The sequence below is a fragment of the Eptesicus fuscus genome, chromosome 2 (genome assembly GCF_027574615.1).
Source record: "Eptesicus fuscus isolate TK198812 chromosome 2, DD_ASM_mEF_20220401, whole genome shotgun sequence".
Lineage (NCBI taxonomy): Eukaryota > Metazoa > Chordata > Mammalia > Chiroptera > Vespertilionidae > Eptesicus > Eptesicus fuscus.
Genome location: NC_072474.1, coordinates 22,886,127 through 22,899,857, shown reverse-complemented (window position 1 = coordinate 22,899,857; position 13,731 = coordinate 22,886,127). Strand labels below are relative to the sequence as shown.

General features: G+C 45.5%; 1 protein-coding gene across 1 annotated transcript in view; it reads left to right on the top strand.

The window, feature by feature from the left end:
• The window catches only part of MALRD1 (MAM and LDL receptor class A domain containing 1), a 640,413-nt gene that overhangs the window by 68,323 nt on the left and 558,359 nt on the right, over positions 1 to 13,731 (top strand). The window lies entirely within an intron of this gene.

Sequence of the window (13,731 nt, the reverse complement as noted above, 5' to 3'; positions counted from 1 at the left end):
ATGGAATCTCATTGTTTACTTTTTATTTCCCTGATGACATATTATATGGAGCATTTTTATATGCATATTTGTCATCTGTATATCTTCTTTAGTTAGGTGTCTGTTAAGATATTTGATTGTTAGTCTTTTATTTCTTTTTCTCACTGGCTTAGAAGCTTTGATTTATATATATTACTAGTAGCCCTGCACACGAATCCGTGCGCCAGTAGCTTGCTACCACCCTCCAGTAGCTCTCCGCCTGCTGCCCCACCCTCCTGTAGCTCTCCCTGCCCCCCTCTCCCCTGACCCCCCATAGCTTGCTGCCCTGCTCCCTCCTGTAGCTCTCTGCTGCCCACTTGTAGCCAGTAGATCACTGCCACCCTTCTGTAGCTCTCTGCCCACTGCCCCGCCCTCCCGTGGCTCCCTCCACCCCCTGACCCCCCTATAGCTTGCTGCCCTGCCCCTTCCTGTAGCTCTCTGCCACCCACTTGTAGCTTGCTGCCCCACCCTCTTGCTGACCTGTGATCTGGTTGTTATGCGGTCGGTCATTACACTTTATGGCGTAACAACCATTTGCATATTGCATCTTTATTATATAGGACTAGTGGCCTGGTGCATGAAATTTGTGCATGGGACGAGGTGTCCCTCAGCCTGGCCTGCACCCTCTCCAAACTGGGACTCCACAAAGGATGTCCTACTGCCGGTTTACAGGGATCGGGCCTAAACTGGCAGTCGGGCATCCCTCTTGCAATCTGGGACTGCTGGCTCCTACCGCTCACCTGCCTGCCTGCCTGATTGCCCCTAACCACTCTGCCTGCCGGCCTGCTTGCCCCCAACTGCCCCCCCACCAGCCTTATTACCCCCAACTGCCCCCCCTGCTGGCCTGCTCGCCCCTATCTTCCCTCCCCACTGGCCTGCTCGCTCCCAACTGCCTCCCCCACTGGCCTTATCACACCCAATGGCCCCCTCCACCAGTCTGATCACCTCCCATCCTGGCCTGATCACCCACAACTGCCCTTCCCTCTTGGCCTCTAACTGCCTCTACCTCGGCCCTGTCACCATGGCTTTGTCAAGAAGAATGTCCAGAAGGTCTCCTGGAAGGTCTCCCAATCTAATTAGCATATTACCCTTTTATTAGTATAGATAGAGGCCTGGTGCATGGGTGGGGGCCAGCTTGTTTGCCCTGAAGGGTGTCCCAGATTAGGGTGGGGGTTGCCTTGGGGCATGGGGCAGCCAGGGCGAGGGGCCTGTGGTGGTTTGCAGGCTGGCCACGCTCCCTTGGGGTGAGGGTCCCTGCTGGGGGGCGTGGACAGCCTGGGTGAGGGGCTGAGGGCTTTTTGCAGGCTGGCCATGGCCCCCAGCAGGGACTCTTACTCATGGGGGCTTGGCTAGCTTGCGTAAGGGGCTGAGGACCGTTTTTAGGCTGGCCACACCCCCTTCAGGGTGGGGGTCCCCACTGGGGTGCCTGGCCAGCCTGGATGAGGGGCTGATGGCTATTTGCAGGCTGGCCAAGTCCTCCAGAGGGGACCCTTACCCCATGGGGGTGTGGCCAACCTGGGTAAGGAGCTGAGGGCCGTTTTCAGTCTGGCCATGCCCCCCAGTGACCCTGGCTCCCAGCCCCTCCTTGAGCAGAGGCGAGGACTGGCTGGAAGCCTGGGTTGCCCTCAGCAGAGGCCATGGCGGGCCGGGGGCAACCCAAGCCTCCTGCTCACTCCAGCCCCATGGCCGCTGCCATCTTTGTTGGGTTAATTTGCATACTCACTCCTGATTGGCTGGTAGGTGTAGTGGAGTGATGGTCAATTTGCATGTTTCTCTTTTATTAGTGTATTTTTTTATGGTTATTTAAAAAAATTTTTTGTCTTATAAGTGTACTTTATTTTTTTATTTTTTAATATATATATATATTTTTATTAAGGTATTATATGTGTACATATCTTACCATTGTCCCCCCCACCCCACACCCATACATGCCCTCACCCCCCAGAGTTTTGCATCCATTGGTTATGCTTACATGCATGCATACAAGTCCTTCGGTTGATCTCTTATCTCCCCCACCTCTCCCTAACCTTCCCCCTGTAATTTGACAGTCTGTTTGATGCTTTACTGTCTCTGTATCTATCTTTTTGTTCATCAGTTTATAATGTTCTTTATTATCCATAAATGAGTGAGATCATGTGGTATTTTTCTTTCATTGACTGGCTTATTTCACTTAGCATAATGTTCTCCAATTCCATCCAGGTTGCTGCAAATGATGAGAATTCCATCTTTTTTATGGCAGCATAGTATTCCATTGTGTATATATACCACAGTTTTCTGATCCAGTCATCTGCTGACGGGCACCTAGGCTGCAAATCTTAGCTATTGTAAATTGTGCTGCTATGAACATAGGGGTGCATATATCCTTTCTGATTGGTGTTTCTAGTTTCTTCGGATATATTCCCAGGAGTGGGATTACTGGGTCAAATGGGAGTTCCATTTTCAGTTTTTTGAGGAAACTCCATACTGTTCTACACAGTGGCTGCACCAGTCTGCATTCCCACCAGCAGTGCACGAGGGTTCCTTTTTCTCCACATCCTCACCAACACTTGTCGTTTGTTGATTTGTTGATGATAGCCATTCTGACAGGTGTGAGATGGTACCTCATTGTTGTTTTGATTTGCATCTCTCAGATAATTAGTGACTTTGAGCATGTTTTCATGTGTCTCTTGGCTTTCCTTCTGTCTTCTTTTGAAAAGATTCTATTTAGGTCTGTTGCCCATTTTTTTATTGGATCATTTATCTTCCTTTTATTAAGTTGCATAAGCTGCCTGTAGATATTGGAGATTAAACCTTTATCAGTGATAGCATTTGCAAATATGTTCTCCCATAGAGTGGGCTTTCTTGTTGTTTTGTTGATGGTTTCTTTTGCTGTAAAAAAGCTTTTTATTTTGATGTAGTCCCATTTGTTTATTTTCTCTATAGCTTCCATTGCCCTAGGGGCAGTGTCAGTGAAGAAGTTCTTTTGGCATATGTCTGAGATTTTGTTGCCTGTGGATTCCTCTAGTATTTTTATGGTTTCCCGTCTTATGTTTAAGTCCTGTATTTATTTTGAGTTTATTTTTGTGTATGGTGTAAGTTGGTGATCTAGTTTCATTTTTTTGCATGTATCTGTCCAATTTTCCCAACACTATTTATTGAAAAGACTGTCTTGACTCCATTGTATGTTCATGCCTCCTTTGTCAAATATTAATTGAGCATAGTGGTTTGGGTCGATATCTGGATTCTCTATTCTGTTCCATTGATCTATATGTCTGTTCTTGTGCCAGTATCAGGCTGTTTTGAGAACTGTGGCTTTGTAATACAGCTTGAGGTCTGGTATTGGGATCCCTCCTACTTTATTCTTCTTTCTCAGGATTGCTGTGGCTATTTGGGGTCTTTTTTTATTCCAGATGAATTTTTGGAGAGTTCTTTCTAGGTCTGTGAAATATGCCGTTGGTATTTTAATGGGGATTGCATTGAATCTGTAGATTGCTTTGGGTAGTATGGACATTTTAATGATGTTGATTCTACCAATCCATGAACATGGTATGTTCTTCCATCTGTTTACGTCTTCCTCTATCTCTTTTTTCAGTGTCCTGTAGTTTTCCGCGTATAGGTCTTTTACCTCTTTAATTAAGTTTATTCCTAGGTATCTTAGTTTTTTTGGTGTGATGGTAAATGGGATTGCTCTTTTAGTCTCTCTTTCTGTAAGTTCACTATTGGTGTATAGAAATGCCATAGATTTCTTGGCGTTAATTTTGTATCCTGCTACATTGCCAAATTCATTTTTTAAGTCTATTAGTTTTTTGATGGAGACTTTTGGGTTTTTTACGTACAATATCATGTCATCTGCAAATAAGGACAGCTTTACTTCTTCTTTTCCGATTTGGATGCCTTTTATTTCTTCTTCTTGTCTAATTGCAATAGCTAATACTTCCAGTACTATGTCAAACAGGAGTGGTGAGAGTGGGCATCCCTGTCTTATTCCTGTTCTTAAGGGGAATGGTTTTAGTTTTTGCCCATTGAGTATGATGTTTGCTGTGGGTTTATCATATATAGCTTTTATTATGTTGAGGTATGATCCTTCTATTCCCACCTTGTTGAGAGTTTTTATCAAGAAAGGGTGTTGGCGTGCCCCTGGGTCTGGGAGAGGCCACGCGCCCCGGGGTCCGGGTGAGGCCATGTGTCCCTGGATCCGGGTGAGGCCTCGCGCACCTAGGTCCGGGTGAGGCCATGCGCCCCTGGGTCTGGGAGAGGCGAAGCGCCCCTGGGTCCAGGTGAGGCCATGTGGCCCTGGATCCGGGTGAGGCCTCGTGCACCTAGGTCCGGGTGAGGCCACATGCCCCTGGGTCTGGGAGAGGCCACGCGCCCCTGGATTCGGGTGAGGCCATGTGTCCCTGGATCCAGGTGAGGCTGGGTCCCGGGTCCGGGTGAGGCCTCGCTCACCTAGGCCCGGGTGAGGCCACATGCCCCTGGGTATGGGAGAGGCCACGCACCCCCGGGTCCGGGTGAGGCCATGTGTCCCTGGATCCAGGTGAGGCCTCGCGCACCTAGGTCCAGGTGAGGCTACGCGCCCCTGGGTCTGGGAGAGGCCATGCGCCCCTGGGTCCGGGTGAGGCCATGTGTCCCTGGATCCGGGTGAGGCTGGGTCCCGGGTCCCGGTGAGGCCTCGCGCACCTAGGTCCAGGTGAGGCCACGTGCCCCTGGTTCTGGGAGAGGCCACGCGCCCCTGGGTCCGGGTGAGGCCATGTGTCCCTGGATCCGGGTGAGGCCTCGCGCACCTAGGTCCGGGTGAGGCCACGCTCCCCTGGGTCTGGGAGTGGCCCCGCGACCCTGGGTCCAGGTGAGGCCATGTGTCCCTGGATCCGGGTGAGGCCTTGCACACCTAGGTCCGGGTGAGGCCACATGCCCCTGGGTCTGGGAGAGGCCACGCGTCCCTTGGGTCCGGGTGAGACCATGTGTCCCTGGATCCGGGTGAGGCTGGGTCCCGGGTCCGGGTGAGGCCACGCGCCCCTGGGTCTGGGAGAGGCCACGCGCCCCTGGGTCCGGGTGAGGCCATGTGTCCCTGGATCTGGGTGAGGCCTCGCGCACTTAGGCCCGGGTGAGGCCACGTGACCCTGGGTCTGGGAGAGGCCACGCGCCCTTGGGTCCGGGTGAGGCCATGTGTCCCTGGACCCGGGTGAGGCCTCGCCCACCTAGGTCCAGGTGAGGCCACGCGCCCCTGGGTCTGGGAGAGGCCACGCGCCCCCGGGTCCGGGTGAGGCCATGTGTCCCTGGATCCGGGTGAGGCCTCGCGCACCTAGGTCCGGGTAAGGCCACGCGCCCCTGGGTCTGGGAGCGGCCACGCGCCCCTGGGTCCGGGTGAGGCCATGTGTCCCTGGATCCGGGTGAGGCCTCGCGCACCTAGGTCCGGGTGAGGCCACGCGCCCCTGGGTCTGGGAGAGGCCACGCGCCCCTGGGTGTGGGTGAGGCCATGTGTCCCTGGATCTGGGAGAGGCCTCGCACACCTATGCCCGGGTGAGGCCACGTGCCCCTGAGTCTGGGAGAGGCCACGCGCCCCCGGGTCCGGGTGAGGCCATGTGTCCCTGGATCCGGGTGAGGCTGGGTCCCGGGTCCGGGTGAGGCCACGTGCCCCTGGGTCTGGGAGAGGCCACGTGCCCCTGGGTCTGGGTGAGGCCACGCCTCCCTGGATCCGGGTGAGGCCACGCGCCCCTGGGTCTGGGATAGGCCACGCGCCCCTGGACCCGGGTGTGGCTGGGTCCCTGGGCCTGGGTGAGGCCACGCGCCCCTGGGTCCGGATGAGGCCACGCCTCCCTGGATCCGGGTGAGGCCACGCGCCCCTGGGTCTGGGATAGGCCACGCGCCCCTGGTCCCGGATGAGGCTGGGTCCCTGGGCCCGGGTGAGGCCACGTGCCCCTGGGTCCGGGTGAGGCCTTGCGCCCCTGGGTACGGGTGAAGCCGGATCCTGGGTCTGGGTGAGGCCGTGTGCCCCTGGATCCATCTGGGTGAGGCTGGGTCCCTGGCCCGGGTGAGGCCACGCGCCCCTTGGGTCTGGGTGAGGCCACGTGCCCCTTAGTCCGGGTGAAGCCGTACCCCTGGGTCCGGCCGAGACCAAACCAGAGGGAGTCGGACCTACATTACCACCATTTGTCCACCATCCAGAGCTGAGGGGTCAGTGCCGACATGTACACCTAAGAAACTGGTGGACATTGAAATTGGGTCTCAAAAGAACTGTTGGTCCAGAAAGAAACTCACTACAGACTGATTCATATGCCTGTCAGCATAACTATTATTGCTCATCTCACATTCAGTTCTTATAAGTATACATCTAGTGACATATGATCTCACTCATCTAGGGGAAATGATGAACAACATAGACTGAGGAACAAGAACAGAACCAGAAACAAGGAGGCATCGATCGGACTATCGGGCCTCAGAGGGAGGATAGGGGAGGGTGGGGGGAGGGGGGAGAGATCAACCAAAGGACTTGTGTGCATGCATATGAGCCTATCCAACGGTTAAGTTCAACAGGGGGTTGTGGCATGCGTGGGGTGGGGTGTGGGATGGGAATGGGGGGATGAGGACAAATATGTGACACCTTAATCAATAAAGAAATTTAAAAAAATAAATAAATTAATTAATTAAAAGAAAGAAAAAAAAAAGAAAGGGTGTTGGATTTTGTCAAATGCTTTTTCTGCATCTATTGATATGACTATGTGATTTTTATCTCTCATTTTGTTTATATGATGTATCACGTTTATTGATTTATGGATATTGTACCATCCTTGCATTCCTGGGATAAATCCTACTTGGTCATGGTGTATGATCTTTCTGATGTACTGCTGGAGCCGATTTGCTAGAATTTTGTTGAGGATTTTGGCATCTATGTTCATGAGGGATATTGGCCTGTAATTCTCTTTCATTGTGTTGTCTTTATCTGGTTTTGGTATTAAGGTGATGCTGGCTTCATAGAAGGAGCCTGGAAGTGTTCCTTCCTCTTGAATTTTTTGGAATAGTCTGAGGAGGATAGGTTTTAGTTCTTCCTTGAATGTTTGGTAAAACTCTCCTGTGAAGCCGTCTGGCCCCGGGCTTTTGTTTGCTGGAAGCTTTTTGATGACTGCTTCAATTTCTTCCATAGTTACTGGCCTGTTGAGCTGTTTAGATTCTTCCTGATTGAGTTTTGGAAGGGTATATTTTTCTAGGAATATGTCCATTTCCTCCAGGTTGTCCAGTTTGTTGGAATAGAGTTGTTTGGAGTATTTTGTAACAATCCTTTGTATTTCAGCAGGATCTGTTGTTATTTCACCTCTTTCATTTCTGATTTTGTTTATTTGGGTCCTCTCTCTTTGCTTGTTGGTGAGCCTGGCTAGAGGTTCATCAATCTTGTTTATCCATTCAAAGAACCAGCTCTTGGTTTTATTGATCTTTTGTATTGTTTCTTTGGTCTCTATGTCGTTTATCTCCGCTCTGATCTTTATTATTTCCTTCCTTCTACTTACACTGGGCTTTTCTTTTTGCTCTCTCTCTAACTCTTTGAGTTGTTGGGTTAGGTAATTTATTACCATTGTTTCTTGTTTTTTTGCAGTAGGCTTGTAGAGCTATGAACTTCCCTCTCAGGACTGCTTTTGCTGTGTCCCATAGATTTTGGATTGTTGTGTTTTCATTGTCATTTGTTGCCATGATGTTTTTTATTTCTTCCTTGATGTCTTTGGTAACCCAGTCATGGTTTAATAGCATGCTGTTTAGTCTCCAAGTGTTTGATTTCTTTGGATTGTTTTTATTGTAGTTGATTTCCAGTTTTATGCCACTGTGATCTGAGAAGAAACTTGATATGATTTCTGTCTTCTTGAATTTGGAGAGACTTTGCCTATGTCCTAACATATGGTCTGTCTTTGAAAATGATCCATGTGCACTTGAGAAGAATTTATATTCTGTGGCTTTGGGGTAAAATCTTCTGAAGATGTTGATTAATTCCATCTGGTCTAGTGAGTTATTTAGGATTGATGTTTCTTTGCTGATTTTTTGTTTAGAGGATTTATCCAATGGTGATAGTGGGGTATTAAAGTCTCCTACTATGATTATATTGCTGTCAATCTCTCCTTTGATATCTTCCAGGAGTTTTTTTAATGTATTTTGGTGCTCCTGTATTGGGTGCATATATGTTTACCAGAGTTATTTCTTCTTGTTGGATTGATCCCTTTAGTATTATGAAGTGGCCTTCGTTATCTCTTGTTATGTCCTTCACTTTGAGATCTAATTTGTCAGATATAAGTATTGCTACCCCAGCTTTTTTTTTTTTTTTTTTTTTCATTTCCATTCGCCTGAAAAACCTTTTTCCATCCCTTCACTCTCAGTCTGTATGTGTCTTTTTTTCTGAGGTGGGTTTCCTGTAGACAGCAGATATATGGGTTTTGTTTTCTTATCCAATCCGTTACCCTGTGTCTTTTGATTGGGGCATTCAATCCATTTACATTTAAAGTTATTATTGATAGGTACTTATTTGTCACAATTTTTATTCTATACCCCTGTGTTCCTTCTTTGCTTCCTATTTCTTTTCTTTTCTTTTCTTTTCTTTTCTTTTTTTTTTTTTTACAGCAGATCCTTTAGCATTTCTTGCATTGCTGGTTTGGTGGTGATAAACTCCCTTAGTCCTTTTTTGTCTGTGAAGCTCCTGATTTCACCTTCAATTTTGATTGATAGCCTTGCTGGGTACAGTATTCTTGGATTCAGACCCTTCCTTTGCATGACTTTGTATATTTCATTCCATTCCCTTCTGGCCTGATGAGTTTCTGTTGAGAAATCAGTTGCTAGTCTGATGGGGGTTCCTTTGTATGTAACTTTCTGTCTCTCTCTGGCTGCTTTTAAGATTCTTACTCTGTCGTTGGTGTTTGCCAATTTAATTATAATGTGCCTTGGCGTTGGTCTTTTGGGGTTCATTTTGCTTGGGACTCTGTGAGCTTTTTGGATTTGTGTGGGTTTTTTCTTCCCTATATCAGGGAAGTTTTCTGTTATTATTTCTTCAAACAGGTTTTCTATTCCTTGCTCAGTTTCCTTTCCTTCTGGTACCCCTATTATTTGGATGTTGTTTTGTTTTGTGTTGTCCTGAAGTTCCCTTAGGCTCTCCTCATGCTTTCTAATTTTTTTTTCTAGAAGCTGTTCTATTTGGGTATTTTTTTCCATCTTGTCTTCTAGCTCACTTATGCGGTCCTCTGCTTCGTCTAGTCTACTCTTGATGCTTTCTATTGAGTTCTTTACAGCAGCGATGTCATTTTTCATTTCTTCTTGGTTCTTCTTCATTTCCTCTTGGTTCTTACTCATGTTGTCGAATTTGTCTTCCATTCTTTTCAGCCACCTTATGACCATTTTTCTGAATTCTTTCTCTGATAGGTTGCTTGCCTCTAATTCATTTACTTCCTTTTCTGGTGATGCCGGCTTTTCTTTCCTATGGGGGCTCTTTCTTTGTCTCCCCAGGGTCTCTCTTCTCCAGATATCTGGTTATATAGTTCTCTCTCTCCTTATCCCTGGGGAAATCTGACCTTTCCTTGGTGCAGTGAAGAGTTCCTTTGAATCCGCGTGTTTGCGCCGTTTGGGGACAGGTACTCTGGTGCTCACAGCTGTTCAGTGTTTGTCATTGTCACGGAAAGTCAGGCTTCCAATAAAATCTTCCTTCCCTTGCAAGATGGCGAGGTTTCCCCCTCTGAGCCCGCAGCTCCGGGAGGGGACCCAGCCGCTGTGGGTGCTGCACGGTCAGGGGAACCCTGCCTAGCACTCCCCCACCTTCTCCTGGAGTTTAGCTGTCCCTTAGCTTGCCAACAGACACTCCCCGTGCGAACCTCAGTTGTTCTTACTCTCCGCCCCAGGACCAGGCTCAGAACACGTCTCTATTCAGCCACCATTTTCTCTGTCTCCCAGCCTAGGACTCGGTTATTTAAAAATTTTGACATATATCTTTAATATTAAATTTCTTTGATAATACTAAAGTGCTCCAATATGTTTATCACTTTCTGGAATATAAGGAACTTGTCATAATTTAAATTACCATTTTTAATCCTCCCTTTTTATTTTATTATTTTATTTTTTCTCATTACCATTCATCTCCCTATACCTTCTTCCACCTTTACCCACCACCCTTTTTAGGTCTTGAATTATAGTTTAATATTTTAAAAAATATTTTTAAGTAAATATCATTTGAAGCTATTATGTTTTCAACTGTTACAATGATACATTTTATCATTTTCTTTAGTCACCATTGTTTCTATTATTTTATCCTCGCCCTTTCAGTTTTTTTTTCTTCTTGCAAAGGTTCACTTTTTAAATTACTTGTGTTTTATTTACATAAGATTTGTGGTGATGAACTTGCTTAGTATTTATAAACTTTAAACATTTTTAAATTGGCCTCACACCTAAATAATAAGCTATATGGTGATACAATTTTAAAATGAAAAACTGTTTATTTCATTTCTAACTACATGGTGATAGTCCTTTTCTCCTGATATCTACTGTAGATATCAGGAGAAAAGGACTTGCTTTTTCTCTATCCTTCCTCCATTCTTTCCTGATATTTTTCTTTGTACCTACCTGCTCGTTCAGTGATTTTGTTGTAGCATTACTTATCTCCCTGATCCCTTACCTAAGTAAGTAACAATACTAGTTTACGGTTTCGTATTTCATGGCAATGTTTGGAGTCTTGCACATCCTGCCTCTTATAGCCCGAGACAGTGAGGAAAGGTATACATCCCACCTCAGTTTATGAGAAGGTTCCCCTCCCTAGTCTTTGCTTTCATTAAGAGATTTTGACTCTTCTCCTTTAGCTTTTGCAAAATTTAAATTAGTCAAAATTCAAGCTACAACAGCCTGCTTTTTATCCTAAAGCCCATGTTCTGTGGTATCAGCCCTGCTCATCACTTGGCATATTTTTTTCTTTTCTCTTGAGATGGCATTTGACCTGTCTTTGCCTTTGTAAAAATGTGTTTTCTATTTATCATTTCCTTGTGTATAGGTCCGAGGCAAAGTATTAACTTACTATGCTATTTTCATTAAAGTCTAACATTTCTAATAAATAGGAGTTTCATTTAATTTAAATAGTTTTTAGAAGCTGCAGGAATATTTACTAACTTACAGAACAAGCATTTGAAAATTGAAGTTATAAAATTATGGAAATATCTCTGTATTGTCTACATTATTGAGTTAATCAACAATCAAAATTGGTTTTAAAAATCAGATGGGAAAAATTGATTGATAATATTTTTAGGTAATAAGAAATCCACAGATTTGGTGCTTCCATCTAGTTTCTTAAGAAATAGGGCATTTGAATTATATTCTGTAAAAAAAAAAAAAATACTCCAAATAGCCTCAGCAATCTTGAGAAAGAAGAACAAAGTGAAGGTATCACAATAGCTGATGTAAAACTATATTTCAATGCCATTGTAATCAAAACAGCCTGGCACTGGCATAATAGCAGGCATATAGATCAATGGAACAGACCAGAGAACCCAGATATCAACCCTCCCCTTTATGGGCAATTAATATTTGACAAAGGCAGCAAGCACATACAATGGAGTGAAAACAGTCTTTTCAATATATGATGTTGAGAAAATTAGGTACAATTAGGTACATGCAAAAGAAATGAAAGCAGACCACCAACTTACACCATACACAAGAATAACATCAGAATGGATAAAAGGCTTAAATGTAAATCACGAAACCATAAAAATTCTAGAAGAAAAGATAGCCAGCAAAATCTCATACATCTCTCAGCAATATTTTTGGCGACATAGCTCATAGGGCAAAGGAAACAATGAAGAAAATATAAAAATGGGACAACATCAAATTCAAAAGCTTCTGCACAGCAAGGAAACTATCAATAAAATGAAAACCCATTGAATGGTAGAACGTACACTGAGTGGCCAGATTATTATGACTACCTGACGTTTGTAGGCAAATTAGCCGTACACTGCATTGTGTGGGATATGGAAGCCGAAGGCCTGTTCAAACACCTTTGCTGTCTGCTGTTACCAAGATAAAATGTCTCCAATTCTCACAGGAACACAAGGATTGGACAGTCGAGCATTGGAAAAAAGTCATGTGATCTGATGAATCACGTTTCCAGTTGCATCATGCAGATGGCAGAGTGAGAATTTGGCGGAAACAGTATGAAAGCATGCACCCCACATGCATGAGTACAACCCTTCAAGCTGGTGGGGGCAGTGTTATGGTTTGGGGCATGTTTTCCTGGCACGATTTGGGCCCATTAATTCGTGTGGAACAACATCTGAATAGCATAAGGTGACCAGATCATCCCGCTTTTGGCGGGACAGTCCCGATTTTTAACACTTTGTCCCGCGTCCCTCGGCGTTTTAAAAAAGTCCCTATTTTAGATTCTTTCCAAAAATAGGGACTTTTTAAAAACGCCGTGGGATGTGGGACAAATTGTTAAAAATCGGGACTGTCCCGCCAAAAGCGGGACGATCTGGTCATCTTAGAATAGCACAACATACCTAAGCATCATTGCTGATCAAGTTCATCCTATCATGTTGATGGCGTATCCCAATGGAGATGGCTTCTTCCAACAAGACAATGCGCCATGCCACGGTGCTTGTATTGTGCAGGAGTGGTTTCAAGAACATGAGGGAGAGTTTACCTTGCTTAGGTGGCCCCCACAATCACCAGATCTCAATCCAATTGAGCATTGGTGGGACGAAGTTAAAAGAGCCATCAGGCAGCTGGTTCCACAACCATCAAATCTCACAGAACTGGACAGTGCTATTCATCAGGCATGGTGTCAGATTCCTTGCATCACCTTTCAACATCTCGTGGAGTCAGTGCCAAGAAGAATCGCCACAGTATTGAAGGCAAAAGGTGGCCCAACAAAGTACTGATGGGGTGGTCATAATAATCTGGCCACTCAGTGTATATTCCACTAATACACATGATATGGGGTTAATTTCCAAAACATATAAGAAGTTATACAACTGAACACCAGAAAGAAAAACAATCCATTTAAAAAATGGGCTTGGCTGGCATGGTTTGGTGTTGAGCTTCAACCTATGAACAAGGAGGTCATGGTTCGATTCCTGGTCAGGGCACATGCCCGAATTGAGGGCTGGATCCCCAGTGTGAGGTGTGCAGAAGGCAGCTGATCAATGACTCTCTCTCATCATTGATGTTTCTATTTCTCTCTCCCTCTCCCTTCCTCTCTGAAATTAATAAAAATGTATTTTTTAAAAATTGGCAAAGGACCTGAATAGACACTTCACCATAAAGGACATAGAAATGTCCAAAAGACAGATGAAAAAATGCTCAATATCACTAATCATCAAAGAGATGTAAATTAAAACTGCAATGAGATATCACTTCACACCTGCCAGAATGGCTACCATCAATAAATCAACAAACAACAAGTGCTGGCAAGGATGTGGAGAAAAGGGAACCCTAGTACACTGCTAGGGGAATGCAGACTGATGCAGCCACTGTGAAAAACAGTATGGAGTTTCCTCAAAAATTTAAAAATGGAACTACCTTTTGACTCAGTGGTCACACTTCTGGGAATATATCCTAAGAGTCCTGAAACACCAATCAGAAAGAATATTGCACCCCTATGTTCATTATAGTGTTATTTACAATAGCCAAGATCTGGAAACAGAGTCCAAGTGCCCATCAGTAGATGTAGGGATAAAAAGCTATGGTACATTTACACAATGGAATACTACCCAGATGTAAGAAAAAAGAAAATTT